The sequence below is a fragment of the Dunckerocampus dactyliophorus genome, chromosome 6 (genome assembly GCF_027744805.1).
Source record: "Dunckerocampus dactyliophorus isolate RoL2022-P2 chromosome 6, RoL_Ddac_1.1, whole genome shotgun sequence".
Taxonomy (NCBI): Eukaryota; Metazoa; Chordata; class Actinopteri; order Syngnathiformes; family Syngnathidae; genus Dunckerocampus; species Dunckerocampus dactyliophorus.
In genome coordinates, this window is record NC_072824.1 from 8,160,521 (window position 1) to 8,177,518 (window position 16,998).

Sequence of the window (16,998 nt, forward strand, 5' to 3'; positions counted from 1 at the left end):
TAGCTCGTGGTGGGATGTAAACAGCAGTTAAATACACAGCGCTAAACTCACGAGGCAAATAAAAAGGTCTGCATTTCACCATCAGCAGCTCAATGTCCTGCGAGCAGTGCTTTTCCATCGTCTGTACGTCTGTGCACCACCGTTTGTTTACGTAGACACAGACGCCGCCACCTCTGTGTTTACCAGACGCTAAAGTCCGATCTCCCCGGTAAGCAGCAAATGATTCCAACTGGATCGCCGAGTCCGGTATATCCTCCGTCAGCCAGGTTTCTGTGAAGGTGAGGACACAGCATTCCCTGATCTCACGTTGAGCTGTAATCCTTGCTCGTAGTTCGTCCATCTTGTTTTCAAGAGAGCGGACGTTGGCTAGCAGCAGGCTTGGTAGCGGTGGCCTCGTCGCTCTAGCTTTTAGCCTAGCATGCAGGCCGGCTCGCTTGCCTCGTTTACGCCTCGGATGCTTTGCTCGCCGGGTATTCAGCTCACCAGGTCCGCAGGCTGCTGCGTTCTCCCGGCGCAGAAGAAAGGCAAAGTCTGAGAGGCTAAATGAAAGTTCATGGTGAACCCTGCCGATGTTCAAAAGTGTCTCTCTGTTGTAATGTACTGCGTGAGTGTGTTGAATGTCCAAAATGAACAATAAAATAGCAAAAAATAGAAAAACACGGGAGAGTGTCACAGAGACGTCTGCCACGGAGGGCGCCATCTTTGATTCCAGATTTATAGGGACAATATGCAAAGTAAGGACCTTTTGTACGCCTCTAGATGGTAGTTTACGGTCCAGTAGCAGTGATGCTTGGTGATGTCATCATCCAGCGCGGCATGTCCAGGTCAAAACACATGTGTGCCCTGCAAAACTTCTGTCATTTGTGTGTTGTGTATAATAAAAAAAAGAAAAGAGCAACACAACACAAAAATGGACAACAAAAGAAACATTAAAATGTCCTAATAGGCCTTTTTAAATAAACACTTTTTTTAAAGACTCCACGCTCTTTGGTGGGGGGCTGATGACCCTGTGTCCCGACCCCTCAAACTTCTCCAAGCATGCCTTCATGGAGCTTGCATTGTGCACTGGGAACAGAAAAAGATCTTCTCCAAAGTGTTCCCACAAAATTGGAAGCGTTCAATTACCCGAAATGTCTTGCTAAAATGTACAGTTAAATTCATGTACAGATGACATTGTCTCCTCTGCCAGATTGGAATCATCTCATCAGATCATCTGGCAACCACATTCGTCAACTCTCATGAAAGGCCTGGCCTCGTGCTGAGTTTGGTCTGGGGCTGTTGAAGACCGTACGTGTTGGTGGAACAGACATGTGATTAAGGTGTAGTGCATGGGTAACCAGTGGAGTGTTTGAAGAACAGGTGTGACGTGGTCATATTTGCACCTCCTCGTTAGGATCCTGACATGGAGCAGTTTTTCTTTTTGCCAGGTTGGGAGAAGGAAGGGCTGAGTTTTGCTATGATTTTCAGATGGAGGAATTAGACTTTGGAGAGTTGACGAATGTGGTTTCCAGATGATAAATGTGGGTCCAGCCTGGCAACGAGGCTTGTGACAGAGGAAGAGAGAGGGATGCTGTAGCCGGAGACAAAAATATTACCGATGTCCTCATGAGTAATACTTTTGTGGATCTGGATCTGATGTGGCGTACAGATGAGGATGGCTTCAGTTTTGCCGCTGTTAAGAAGTTGTTTGACATCCATGTGTAACCCGCTGAGTCCATCCAACCCCGCCTTCTGCCCTGGGATCGAACCAAGGTCCACTTGAGTCAAGAGCGCTAGCTGTTGAGCTAAAATCACAGTCTGTCAACTCGATGTCCAGCGTGACTCCTAAGGTGTCAGAAAGTGAGGTTTGCCAGCGCTGGTCTATCACCGTACAACAAAGTGGAGGTGGCATCTGGCATCTGTGGTGTGCAAAACTCTTGAAAGATTCAAGCTTCATCCTCCTGCTCTTGTCTGGACCAGCGGTGATGACAACATCAGCGGAGGAAGCCTTTTCCTCTCGGCCTCGAGTGTGATCCACAACACAGTAGGCCGACAGGCAGCAGCCGTGTGACCGCTTAACATAAGGTCAAGGCCGTTTTGTTTGGCAAAAACAAACGTTTGGCACCAGGCACTGAGTTGTATTAATTAAAATGTGAGAAAGCTTCCAGCAGCTGAGATTGAATGAAACTATGTTGCTATCGGCTGATAGGAGAGCAGCCACGAAGGACAAATGAGGATGACGTGGACCAGTCTGGCAGACTGGAGACAATGTAGGAGCTGAAGTATTGAGAAGATCTTTTTCTGTTCCCAGTGCACAAAGCAAGCTCCATAAAGGCATGCTTGGAGGAGTTTGACAGGTCGGGTCGCGGGGTCAGCATCCTAAGCAGGGAAGCCCAGACTTCCCTCTCCACAGCTATAATCCAGCTCTTTCCGAGGGATACCGAGGACTTCCCAGGCCTGTTGAGAACCCTTTCTTTCCAACGTGTCCCGGATCTTCCCCGAGGCCTTCTGAATGTGCACTGAACACCTCCCCATTGAGGTGGATCTCGTGGATCTCGTCCATCCCCGGTCCCTGCCATCATAAATAATAATTTCATTTTATTTTTACAATGTGCCAATGTCCAATAAAAAAATGAGCTGCCGGCCGAAAATGACCACCGGGCCACACTCTTGATGGGCTTGATTTAGATGGAAGGGTTCCCAATACTTTTGTCCAAAAAGTGCATTTATCAAGCAACACACCTTTTTATTTTAACCTGTGCTATTCAGCAGCTTAGTCATGCAGTATGAGTGAACTGTATGATTGTTTTGCCAGAACAGTTTTGCTTTGCAGCAGGTGAGTCTGGCAAACTAATCCTGTTCCAATTGCGTTGCAAATTTATTTTTAAAACTGCCGATCACATTCATAGATAGAGGAACGACAGACAAAGAAAAAAGAGAGAGAAGAGAACAAAGATAGCGTTCAGTCACATCATTGACTGTGATTGGAGTCTGAGTAGGGGATATTGGGGAAGGGTTAGGGGAAGAGAAAGGACCAAGATGAGAGCATCCATTTCATTGTCTGTTTCTGTAATGCTGGAATGGCCAGATAGTTAGCTGGTGCAGGAATAATAGCGGTGTAGTTGTGAGAACCGATTGAAGAACCCTGGTCCTGGATATGGAGCCATATCCAGGACCAAGGATATGGCTTGGTCCTTCCTGGATATGGAGCCATATCCAGGACCAAGGATTTGACCGGACAAGAGCAGGAGGATGAAGCTTATTAGTTTCCACTGTGTTCCTGTTAATGGTATACATTACCTCAATTGACTTAAATATCATATAAGTATTGATATTTTGATTTGAGAATCGCAGTGGTGTGCAGTCAGGGCCAGCAAGGCCTTCTCTGCTGGCCTAACCACTGCCAGAAGCACTGACCTACATTTCAAACTTAAATTGTAGTATTTCTTTAATTAAATTATATTAATTTATTCCTAAGAGTCTATTATTTTCATTTTGTACTGTGTTTCCTGGCTGCAGTGCTTCCAGTAGTGTGTGCATGTTACATTGTTTTTGTCCAATCAAATTTCCGCTTCTATGTGTTGCCATATCAATGTAACCTGCCCAAGGCCTTCAGAATCAAATTCCCGGACATCCTGGTGAGGTCGCTGTCATAGTAGCAATGGGGCTATCATTTATTTAGCCAGTCAGACTTCTGATTTGCCTCAAAGCCAACTTGCAGACTATAAATTTTTACCACCTAATAAACATTGCCAAAATTAATGGAATCGTGTCCAAGCCAGACTTAAAGTGACTAATCCATGCCTTTGTCTCCAGCAGGCTAGACTACTGTAACGGCTTTCTCACCGGGCTCTCTAAACGAGCTGTAAAACAGCTGCAGTACATCCAGAATGCTGCTGCTCGAGTCCTGACTAGAACTAGGAACTGACTTCGTGTCGCTCAGAGAATAGACTTTAAAACAGCTCTGCTTGTGTACAAGTCTTTCCATGCTCTTGCGCCAAAGTATATCTCTGACACATAAACCATCTCAAGCTCTGAGAAGCTCAGGGAGGGGTCGCCTGCGGGTGCACAGAGCCAGGACCAAACACGGTGAGGCTGCGTTTCAGTTTTATGCTGCCAAAATCTGGAACAATCTTCCAGAAGATGTGCAACAGTCCTCAACTTTGGCAATGTTCAAATCCAAGCTGAAAACACTTCTATTCATCTGTGCATATGTCAACTGAAAGTATTTTATCTGCACTCTGTATTTTTTATCTTTTTTGTTTTATGGAATGATTTATGGAATTTCATGGAATGATTTTAGAATGATTTATGTTTTTATGGAATGAATTTATCTTTTTATGGAATTATTTTATGAAGTGATTTTACCCTTCTTTTCCCTTCTTCTCCCTTTCCCTTCCCCTTCTTTGCTCTAGATATAAACTTGCCTTGCCTCGCCTTATAAATTCTGATTGGCTGATCAGAGCAAAGCAGCAGGCCCCCTGTCCTGCATGATAAGTTCCGTCCACAATGGCTGACTGAGGAGATCTCTCTGTGAAGTAGGTGTATTTTACTTCAAAGGTTTTATACTTTTGTCATGTTATGAGATAAATATCGATGGTGAACTTCTTCAGATGATGTTGTCGATGAGCACCGTGCTGAATGTCGGCCTGTCTTCTCAGCTGCTGGGTGACGTGTGTGTGGGTGAGCTGTGATGTCACACGTGTCCAACATGGCCGCCACTTCTTATAGTTGTCAATACACATCTTTGCTCCCACAGGAAACATGCTGCAGCCTGGCGCTGGCGCTCTGATGGCCCGTGTGGCTTCCTCAGGTCAGAACAGCCAATTGTGAGTCGTGGCGCATGTTGATGATGTCACTGACGGCTCCACCTTCCTTCCAGCGGCTTCCCTGAGTCGGTGCCTGTCTACACGGTCAACAGGCAACGCTCGTCTGGCCTGCAGGCGCTGCTCATCATCGCAGGTGTATTTGACCTCTGTGTGTGTGTGTGTGTGTGTGTGTGTGCGTGTGTGTGTGAGACCTGACTGTGTGTATGTGTGCACGTGCAGGCGCTATCAGGAGAGGCTATCGACCTCGGCCTTGACTGACAACATCTGACAACCCTCCCCCCCAACCTGTGACAACAACATCCTAACGTGTGTGTGTGTGTGTGTGTGTGTGTGTGTGTGTGTGTGTGTGTGTGTGTGTGTGTGTGTGTGTGTGTGTGTGTGTGTGTGTGTGTATCAGCATGGAGGGCAAGTCACTGCACTCCATCAAGAATCCTGGAGACCTGAGCTCCAGGCTGGTGGACAACGAAAAGGCCAAAGACTGAATCATCCCAATGGGGTCAGAGGTCACACTTTTGCACCTTATTGTCTGATGCCATTACACTGATTGTGTGTGTATGAGTGTGTGTGTGCGTGTGTATGTGGCACCACCTGAGAGAACGTTGCAGAGAGGTTTGGTGTGTCCAGAGAGAAGCAGGACGTCTGTGCTGTGACGTCTCAGCAGAAGTAATCAAGAGGCAGAAGTCAGCCTGTGTCTGCCGCCTCCTCACGTCAGCGCAGGCGCAGCAGTCGGGTCAGTTTGACCAGGAGATCGGTCCCTGTTTCAGTACCCAACTTACTCTTCACTAGCAACATGCCAACGTGTGTTTGTGTGTTGTACATGGGATCTTATATGGGGTCAAAGTTCATGTCACTTTCATTCCTGTGGCGCCCCCCTGAGGCTGACACTGTGTGTACAGTATGTGTGTGAGCAGGACTCAACCTGGTCGACATCAACGTGTTTGAGATCAACGAGGCCTTCGCCAGTCAGGTGAGTGGTGACCCAGCTGGATGCCTTCAGCCCTTCTAGAACCTTCCACAGTGAATGTGGCCACCGTGTGGCTCAGGCCGTGCACTGCATAGAGAAGTTGGGCATCCCGCCAGAAAAGGTGAACCCAAACGTGGGCGCCATCGCTCTGGGTCACCCACGGAGCTGTACCGGGCTGGTATTTTTTTCTAAATGAAGTCAAATCCAAATCCAGCTTCAGGCAATACAAGACGCTGATGAACTGTTCTTCACTGGTCAGCAGGGGTCACAAGTAACTTGAACCAGACTTGGTCGCCAACTACAGGCTTTTATTATTTTACCCTTATTTGTATCTCACAACAGGCACAATAATAACCCAATAACAATAATAGTCATCATCATCATCATAATAACACGGGCCTATACTATTGTGGTCATACTTCAGCTAACACTCAACACACTCTGAATCCTTGACGTTGCTTCCTATCCACGTCTTGAAGACATTTATTGAAACACACAAGTATGAGTCTTATTTATGTCTGAAATGCCTTTCTGTGATTATGTCTACTGTATTGGGTAAAATGAGCGTAAAGGTGACCATAGGGGTGTTATTTCATGTCTACAGGGCTCTAATAATGGTAAAATACGTATTTAAAAAGTCATAAACAGGTTTTCTAGCCATAACTACGAAAACATTCCATTTATTACTATTACTACTCCTACTTTGCAAGCCATTTATCCGTGATAAACGAGGGATTACTTCATCTCCCTTTTATCTCCCTAGCAGGACATCCTTCTACCTTTCTATCCATTTATGTTTGTAACTACCAGTAGTTGTCTTCTTATGTCACCAGCTAGCTTTTTAGCGGTTTCTTTTTACCTCGTCCTTTATCTCTCCAGCTCTCGCTATCTACAGTATCTGGGGTGAGCTCTAACTTGCTAAGTAGGTATATTATTATTATCTAAGTAACGCTCTAGTTCAGGGGTCTCAAACTCGAGGCCAGCGGGCCATTTGCGGCCCACCAAATCGTATCTTGCTGCCCGCGACTGGACATCAAAGAGTAGTGTAACTGCAGCCCGCAACATCCGGGCAAGCTCAGTGTTACTTCCATACTTACAGGGCAAGTAAACACCAACACTGAACTAACAGTGGTGTTATCACATGGATGTATTGTGAATTGTATCGTATCGTGAGGCACCGTGACATTCCCAGCCCTACTCCCAATACTCGATGCGGCCCAGCCTCACCCAGACTCCACTGGCCCCCAGTGAAACTTTTCATACAAAAATCAGTAAATATGCTACAAAAACAGGAAACACCACATGTGCGAAAACACTGCGGCATGACACCTTTGTTGCGCTCTCCATTCTCATCCTGTTGCGAGTTCAAAGCGGCGCATTGTTAATGAGGGTTCCCGTATGTAAATGTTACCTCTCCAGATGTGCTACAACTCTTTCTCTCTCTCGCACACAGCTAGCCTCGAGCTGCCATATACTAGCAGTTTGCATCTAGACAAACCTTTGTACCTTCACTTGCCTACTGGGCCTATCACCTCCGCCCGAAAAGTTTAGCCACACATTATATATTTAATTTGCATTTGAAAGTAAAAGTAAAAGCAGGGGAAACTGGTTCATTTTACAGCCATCATCCTATTTAGTTTGTCATTGTTTATTGAGTCTAGAGCCCCTTTCACACAATCCTGAAAAAAATTGCGTCTTCAGGTTTTTTTCTTGTGTTACTATTCTGTATGAAGAGCACCAGCCTAGATTGAAGGGACAAAATAGATTTTATTTGCACTTAAAATACGCATTTTTTTAAAACATCCAGTCCTGGTTGTATCTGGGGGTCTCCTCCCAGTTGGACATGCCCACAGGTGCCAGTTGACAGCTAGCTCTTGTTTGTAAGTGGACACTAAAGTCTTCAACATGCACACCTGAACAAAGACAGTGAAAAGTCAAGACCAAGACTTTGACAAGACTTTGAGGAGTTAAGACCAAGTTGAGATCAACACTTTGAGGAGCAGCGATCGAGTCGATGCCAAGAGGAAAATGGGATTTTATTCAGGACTTTCCTAATGATTTCTCTGGGAATTCTCTCTTGAGGACAAGGATCCAGAGTCCATTATGTTTGAAGTTAGGTAGGCATTGCATTGATCCTGCTAGAAATTCTTGACTTTGAAGTCTTGTCTGCAAGAAAAGACTGATTTAAAATACAATTAATGAGGCGAATACAATAAGATGACAAGACTTAGATCCCCCACAAGTGGCCTTGAGATTGGTCTCAAGACCACAGGAACCACAGCACTACCTACCAGTAACTGACTGATCCAGTGATCGCTTCTGCTCCCGACTTCAAGCCAACGGTTAAGTATGTCATCATTGCACTACCTCCCACACGTACACCGTGAAACGTGCAACGTTAAATACTCTCCCCAGGCGTCCTTATACAAACAAAGACTGGGGGGTTTGTTCTGTGTCACACTGTTTTCCCTAGCAAGATGTCCTATCTTTCTTCTTGTTTCATGTAAATAACATAATAATAAAAAAAAAACAGCCGCTCACTGGCAGAAGAAGGCGAGATCTTTCACGAAGATTGCTCCCCCTGCCAGGCAAAGTGTGCCGTGTCGGCAGGAAGGAAGGAAGTCAGGCAGGCAACCTCGCCTCCAGCAAGACTAAAGTGTGCATCAGAGTAAAACAGTTGTTTACTTTGTTTGAACTACAGCGTGTCGAAGCCCACCCATGGGAGACGGAGTGCATCTCTCAACATGTGACAAAGACTCGGATGAATAACAATGTCTCACACACACACACACACACACACACACTCACACTGCAGCTACCTCTTTTGGCCCCACGTCTTCTCCGCAGCCCGCCGACAACCCCTCGTTCCCCTTTTTTTATTCGCACTCCTCTCCAATTATTCATCGGCTCTTTGAAAGTTTCAGCGTACGCCAAATTGATGGTGACACACAAACTGCATTATGTCTTTTTCGCCCCCTTCTTTCGTAAACTAACAGCGCTGCTCATCTCTCTTTAATCACACGCCAGTTGGGGGACGCAGATGTGCACAGATGCAAGGAGGCGGAGATTACGACACAGGGTTAGCAGAACGCTACATTCTGGTGACGAGGCGAGGGGGCGTCTTAAGTGGGTGCTGTCTGCGCGCTGGGGTGGACGCAAAAAAGTACACAAGGGAAGTTCTGTTGGAGTTGTTGCTTCTGCCTTTTGTTTGTTAGTGAGTTAGCAGAAGTATGCAAATAAGTACCCGATAAAATCAGTTTTATTTTTTTCCCAAATTTGTTGATTCAATACATCATTGGTCAATTTTGGCCAGTAATTGAGAAATGGATGTAGCTTGGTAACTTTGCTAATGGGATGTCAGCCTCTGCATGCATTGCTACAAAATCCTCAACAAACTGTAACGCCCGTGCTTGTGGTTCAGGATGATGTGGTCCCTCATGCTATTCTGGTTGCGTTGTTAATGTAAGCTATTTTTTATGACACCCTGATTTTGTTTACACAAAAAGGATGTGGCAAACAGCTCTCTTATTTTGAAGGCGGGAAATGTGTTGTGTGTGTTGAGAATGTCAGTTGACGGTTAAGACGAGCTGAGTGCAAGAGTAAACGTGCCTCTCGTCCTTATTTCACTCAGAACTTGCACGACGTCAGCGGGCATCGTAACACGCTTGTTTGCATTCATGAGCAGTAAAACACAACACGGTGTAAACACACTCGTACAGCCTGAGTCGCACACACACAGCCGCACTAGCATGCGCTGCTGAACTAAGCTAACCCAGTTAGCTTCCATTCACGGTCCATCAAAGAGGAAGTTTCAAAGTTTTTACACCAACTTTCCCCGGTGCTACGGGTCACATGTTTAATGGTTGTGTGTTTGTGATGAGATTCTGCCACAATTTAATGGTCCGCCGAGGAAATACTTCCCCACACAAATGTTCCCTCTCCTCACGATGACTGCATTTCATTCACAATTTGTCAGTTTAGGCCAGATTCTGCGTTGGACTGTAGATTCCGTTTATATTGGCCAATTCCACGATTCCGTCCAGAATTCCGTTAACAGTCATAAGACCCTGATGAATGATTTCTTTGATATTTTGTTGACAGCTGGCATGTGTCCTGGGCAAGAAACCTCAAATGTCCGTAAGGGTCCCAATTGAGGTGTGGCTAAAATGATGAATTACTTTTTGTTGTTACAGTCCACTGGCATTGAACCAATTTGGCCTTACACGTTATGGTCAGTAGACGGACATGTATCGGACTGTTGTGCATTTGATGGACACTTCACTCTTTCATGATAGACTTTTACTTTTAGACTTTTAGTCGTGCAACTTTTGGATTGTTCCCATCAAGCTTTCCCCGAATGACTCTTCGTGGCGTCAACATTTGATTTTTAGCTCTGATCGGAAGGTTATGTTTGTATCGCCATTTGTTTGGTTGTGAGCAGGATTACTCGCATACCTTAGTTGTATAACGTTGACATTTATTACCCGCAAATGTTTTACAAAAAGGTACTTAGTTGTGATTAATGCGATAAATGTCCCTAAAATAAATATGATGCAGATGGCAGCCACTCGTCAGAAGAATCAGGGTCGGGTTCTGAGTCACCCGACTCTGAACTGCTTCCGGTGTCAGGCTCCGGTGTCGCGCCACATGGCTCAGAAACGCTAACCACTAGCGTGTTGCTTCGGCTTCCATTGTCAACTGCATTTATGTCTACGTCACCTACATCACCCACATCACCATAGACAATCTGTCGCTGCCGGTTGGAGGAAAAGAGAACTGTTGCCCCCTACTGGGACAGAAATACATTGCCTACAATTCAGAAACTCACACACAACATGAATAAGACTTTGATCTGTAGCTCCTGTGGAAAAAAGCCAACTTTGGCAGTGAAAGAGTTCATATTTTATTTCAAGGGTGTCCAAACTTTTTCCAGCGGGGTCCACATAATGGAAAATGAAAGGATGCAAGGGACACTATGATGTTTGTGTGTAGTAGATATGATGATGGTATGATATGATCATGTAGCTATGCTAAGAGGTTATATATGTTTATATTATATTCAAGAAAAAAAAAGTCTATTATTAGTATCAACTTCGCTCTTTACTCTTTTTTTTCCATTTTTTTTCCAAATATTTCATCTTTCTTCCTTATTAAGCTTTTTTTCTTGTAACGTTATGACTTTATTCCTGTAATATTTTGACTTTATTCCCATGATATTATAAATTGTGCCCCAACCTAATTTTCCAAAAATCACAACTTTGTTTATTTTAACCTGATACCTCTCGGAAAGTTATCATTACGTTACATTAGCATAGCTCGTACCTTGAGCGACTAAAATAGACAGTCCCCCTATTTTAGCACAGCACGGGATGGGGAGGCCACCTTTCTGTGACTTCCTCGTCTCTCCCACAAAGTAATAAATAAGTGATACGTGATATAGAACGTGATCGAGGGTTGGGAGCCAAGAGTAGAAAGGCGTGATTTTTTTCATCCAAAGTGCCACTAAAAGCACGAGAGACTTTGTGTCACTTTGCTGCGGGACCACGGCGGCTGATTTGATAGGAGATGAAAGGCAAAGGGAGCAGCGACGGACCTCCGCTTAAAATCCTGGAAGTGGTGGTGGTGGAGGAGGGCGATCGTTTCCTCCAGCAGGGTGTGTGATATTGATGGCGGGGAGCCTGCAGCTAAAGCTAACGGTATGAACCTGCGTGGTGGCGGCCTCCATATTGTTTTTCCAGCCAGTGCCTGCAGTGAGGAATAAATGGCCGCCTCGCTGAAATGACTGACGCTGGCGGTTTGGCTTTCAGGCAATGTCCCAATTAAGAGGACCCAATCTATGCAGTCTATTGAGTCTCAACCTTTGGACGCACTTCTGAAGGCACTTAAACCTCCGTTGAAAAGGACTGTTGAGCCTTGGGAGTGACGTTTTTTTATTGGCCTGCAGCACGTTCTTAAACTATAATTTACAATAAAATGACATTAAAATAAAAAAATAACAATTAAAAATAGAAAAATCAGCACTCATTTTACAAGAATAAAGTCAAAATATTATGACAAAAAAAAGTTGTAATCTAATGAGAAAAAGGTGTAATTTCACCAGAATAGTGCTGTAATGTCACGAGGGAAAATAGCACCATTTAAGTCACATAAAGTTGAAATATTACAAATAAATAAATAAATAAAAATAAATTGTAATATAAAATCAAATGTAATCCATCCATCCATCCATCCATTTTCCTCCGCTTATCCGGGTCCGGGTCGCGGGGGCAGCAGTCTCAGTAGGGAAGCCCAGACTTCCCGGTCCCCGACCACCTCCTCCAGCTCCACCGGGAGGACACCGAGGCGTTCCCAGGCCAGCTGTGAGACATAATCCCTCCAGCGTGTCCTAGATCTTCCCCGGGGCCTTCTCCTGGCTGGGCATGCCCGAAACACCTCACCAGGGAGGCGTCCGGGAGGCATCCGGACTAGATGCCCGAGCCACCTCAGCTGGCTCCTCTCGATGTGAAGGAGCAGTGGCTCTACTCTGAGCTCCTCTCGGATAACCGAGCTCCTCACCCTGTCTCTTAGGGTGAGTCCCGCTACCCTACGAAGAAAACTCATTTCAGCCGCTTGTATCCGCGATCTCGTTCTTTCGGTCATGACCCAAAGCTCATGACCATAGGTGAGGGTGGGAACATAGATCGATCGGTAAATTGAGAGCTTTGCCTTCCGGCTCAGCTCTCTCTTCACCACGACGGTCCGGTACAGCGACCGCATTACTGCAGACGCTGCGCCGATCCGCCTATCGACCTCACGCTCCAACCTTCCCTCACTCGTGAACAAGACCCCGAGATACTTGAACTCCTCCACCTGGGGCAGGACCTCATTCCCAACCCGGAGGGAGCAATCTACCCTTTTCCGACTGAGAACCATGGCCTCGGATTTGGAGGTGCTGAGTCTCATCCCAGAAGCTTCACACTCAGATGCAAACCGTCCCAGTAAACGCTGCAGGTCACAGCTCGATGAGGCCATCAGGACCACATCGTCTGCAAATAGCAGAGATGAGATCCTAGTGCCCCCGAACTGGACTCCCTCGACACCTTGGCTGCGCCTAGAAATTCTGTCCATGAAAATTATGAACAGAATCGGTGACAAAGGGCAGCCTTGGCGGAGGCCAACGTTCACCGGAAACAGGCTTGACTTACTACTGGCAATGCGAACCAAGCTCCTGCTCCGGTTGTACAAGGACTGAATGGCACGTAGTAGCGCGCCACCAATTCCATACTCCCGGAGCACCCCCCACAGGACACCGCGAGGGACACGGTCGAATGCCTTTTCCAGGTCCACAAAGCACATGTAGACCGGTTGGGCAAACTCCCAAGTACCCTCCAGGACCCTTGCAAGGGTGTAGAGCTGGTCCAGTGTTCCGCGACCAGGACGAAAACCACATTGCACCTCCTGTAGCCGAGGTTCGATTAACGGTCGTACCCTTCTCTCCAGCACCCTGGAATAGACTTTCCCAGGGAGGCTGAGGAGTGTGATCCCCCTATAGTTGGAACACACCCTCCGGTCACCCTTCTTGAAAAGGGGTACCACCACCCCAGTCTGCCAATCCAGAGGTACTGTTCCCGACTTCCACGCAATGTTGAAGAGACGTGTCAGCCAAGACAGTCCCGCAACATCCAAAGCCTTGAGGATGTAATATTATAATGTAATATTATGAAAAATAAATAAAATAATATAGTTAAAATTTTTGGAAAATTAGGTTGCAGAAAAAGTTATAATATTACGAGAAAGTCATAATTACGAGAAGAACATTTACAAGAAAAAAGTTGAAATAGTTGGGGAAAAAAAACAACAGCAGAAATAGGGGAAAAAACAGCTGTCATTTTACGAGAATGAAGTTAAAATATGAAGAGAAAAAAGTTTGAATGTGAAAAAAGTCCAATTTTATGAGAAAAATGAATGTCATTTTATTAGCATGGAGTTGAAATATTAAAGAAAAGATATGCTATTTTTTTAAGTCATAATATTAGAAACAAACAAAAGAAAATGTTTTGTTGACTTTTGTAGCAATAACAGGCTAGGTCTTTTTTCAGCACCGCCGGTCGCTTCTTATAGTATCAAAGAAAGACGCCTTACTCCCCCCTTGTACAGCCGGCGCTTTACAATCATTGCAAATTGCCCATGTGCAATCTGCAGGCCAAATTTGGTAACACTTCCAGACTGCGAACATACTGCGCTAGCGAGTTTCTAGCTTTGTGGAGCACAGTGTATCTTGATGGTAACGGTCGCATGGCCGCACATACCCAGGATGATCCATTCGTTTGGGTGAAATCCAGGCAACGCCTTCACCAATGTCGTTATCAGTAGAAAAATGGATACGGTCTCATTTTAGTACTGGTCAGCCGTGATTATCGAACATCCCTACTACTGTATTAATTAAAAGAATAGTTTCAGGCACCACAGCCCCATCTGTTGGATCCAGCGGGGCATGAATGCAAAGACCCCACAAGGGGAAAGTGCCCAGCTCGTACATTAGCAAGCGCTGGGATGCAACTGGGGACAGGACGATAGCATAATGCAGTCCAGACGCTGAGTGCTGCTCATCTGCTCACACTGGTGTCACACTAGGGTACCTCCCCCCACCCATCTCCTCCCCCCAACCCGGTCGCCACAGTTACACCCCCTCCTTACCACCCTCTCATCATCTGAGTGCAGAAATGACTTTACGTCAGTGAGGGAAGAATCCATTTACAATGTGTGCTTTATAACTTCTTCTTGACAATGCAGTAGTGGATTAGAGACATTTGTGATGAATCTTTTATAAAGACCACCCCCCCAGCCTCTTCTCTTCCTCTGTCTTTCTTTCTTCTCCGTGTGTACACACTTTTTCGGGTCCTGGTGCGCCACATGTGTCTGTTTGGATGGCAGAGGAGCTGGCAAAGACAAAGAAAGAGGAAGGGAGAGTGACAAAGACATTAAAATTGATCCACAAGTCACCAACGGCTGCCACCGTGACGACGGGTGCGGAACTTTTCCTTTTGAAAAGCGAACGAACGTCACTTGTCCTCTCCGTCAATCCGCTCGCCCCGACGAACGCCAAGACGCCAGCGCGCTCTGTCCTCATCAATTCTTCACCGCCATTTTGACACCCGCGCCGCTTCGTGTCTTTCGTGTTTCTTTTTAGCGCAGATGCTTTAAAACGCCCTTTCAAAATTAATGTCAGCCCCGAAAAGAAATATATAAATATATCCCAAAGATGACATGATGTTGTTCTACATTATTCCCTTTGAAAAGCGATTTTGTTCGCACTTTTCGGCGCACAAACACACACACGGTTGTCTAGTCCGACCACTCGGCCCGTCTGTCTACTGCGTTGCTTGGTTACTATCCGGACCAACATACGGACTTCCAAAACTCAGTAAAAGGGTTTTTTTGGCAGAAAAAATATGCTAAGGAGCGCACAAGAAAAAAAAAAAGAAAGTTGTAGTAATACTGTGATCGCTTTGATAACGGCTGTCTTTAGCTAAGATTGGTCATGGGACACGTTAAACACAGGAAGTGAACAAACTATCATCCATTGCTGAGACACAGAGAAGGCCGAGGAATTAATACGCTCTGCTTCCTCCAATAATGATTCATGTGTTTATATTCTGCCATTAAAAAGTTTGTTCACTTCCTGTGTTTCAGTGCCACCGTTTCCTAATTCGTAGAGCAAACACAATATAGATTGAGTAGCAATAGATTGACAGCATGTTTGAAATAAACAAAACCGTTACCATCATCCTTTATTTTATTTATTATTCTGACTCACAAGTAATTATAGTCTGCTCAAGAACCCTATGAGGTCACACACTTCAGCTTCCAAACAATAGTAATCATGGATTCCATTTAACGCACTTTTCATTCCACAGAAACCTCGGAGTGCAACAGGAAAGACAAGATTTAAAAAATGGAAAGTCAACTCAATCACAACTTTGCATTTGACCTAAATGTTTGAGTTCTTCCAAAATGTTGAACAAGACAAAGCAGCATCCCCATATTATAGTCCCCATATTTTTGGGACTATAAATCGCACTTTTTTTCATAGTTAATAGTCGGGTTTGGCTTATATATTGAAATACGATAATCCCTCATTTATCGAGCTTCATTGGTTAAGAATTTCCACGAAATAGGATTCCTTATTTATTAAATCAAGTATTTTCATAGTTAGAGCATGGAAAACCTGTTTACGACCTTCTAAATACGTTTTTTAACATTATTAAAGCCCTCTGAAGTAACCCCCCTGTAATCACTTTTACACTTTTTCACTTTAAAAGAAAAAGAGTAATATATACAAATTAGCTTCACTTCCAACAAATTGAAGAAACACGCAAACAGATTGCTTATACTTACGCTGCATACTTTATCCACTGCAGATCTGAGGTCATACCGGAGCATATGTTTTGTGCATGCACTTGTTAAAAAACTCATCACAATGCAGTCAATACACTTGGTTTTCCAGAAATGAATGAATGAATGAATAAATGATGGCTGTTTTGTGGTAGGCTATGGTCTATTATTAGTCAACACGTATTGAAATACACGTGATATGTAGTATTGTGATCACATTGAGACAGGACCTTACATTACATTACATTACCTTAACACTGCATGAAGTCATGAAATCAGCCATGGCATGTCCGACATGATAGAGTGAAAAAAAAGTTATCCTCCCATTATGTGTGAAAGTGGTACGTTTTTGGCTTCTTAAGTTTAAAAGAAATAAATCTCGATAATAAGTCTTGAGTCCCTGCAGCATAAGAGTTGCACAGTATGGTGTAAACAATGAATAGTGTAAATAGTGTAAAGGTGACTAGAAGCATGTTATTTCATGTCTACAGGACTCTAATAATGGTAGAAACCGTATTTAAAAAGCCATAAACAGGCTTTCTATGCTTTAACTATGCAAATAGCCCATTTTTCAATATTGACAAGGGGCGACTGTAATAGTATTGGCAAACATCGTCCCGTTCTTGTTTTAAATGGGGTAGTAGTTTTACTTTATTATTGTTTTATTGAGTTTTATTCTAGAGCACAGTGTACTTGTATGGCAGCACTCCCATTTTCTTCAAAAGTGAGTATTTTCAGGTCTTTGAAAGCCAGTTTACAAAGATTTGAAACCTTTGAAGAAACAATCAGACTGTTTACTGTATTCCTTTCTTCTCACCTGCCTGCCCCCGTTGTCCATCCGAGGCGGGAAAA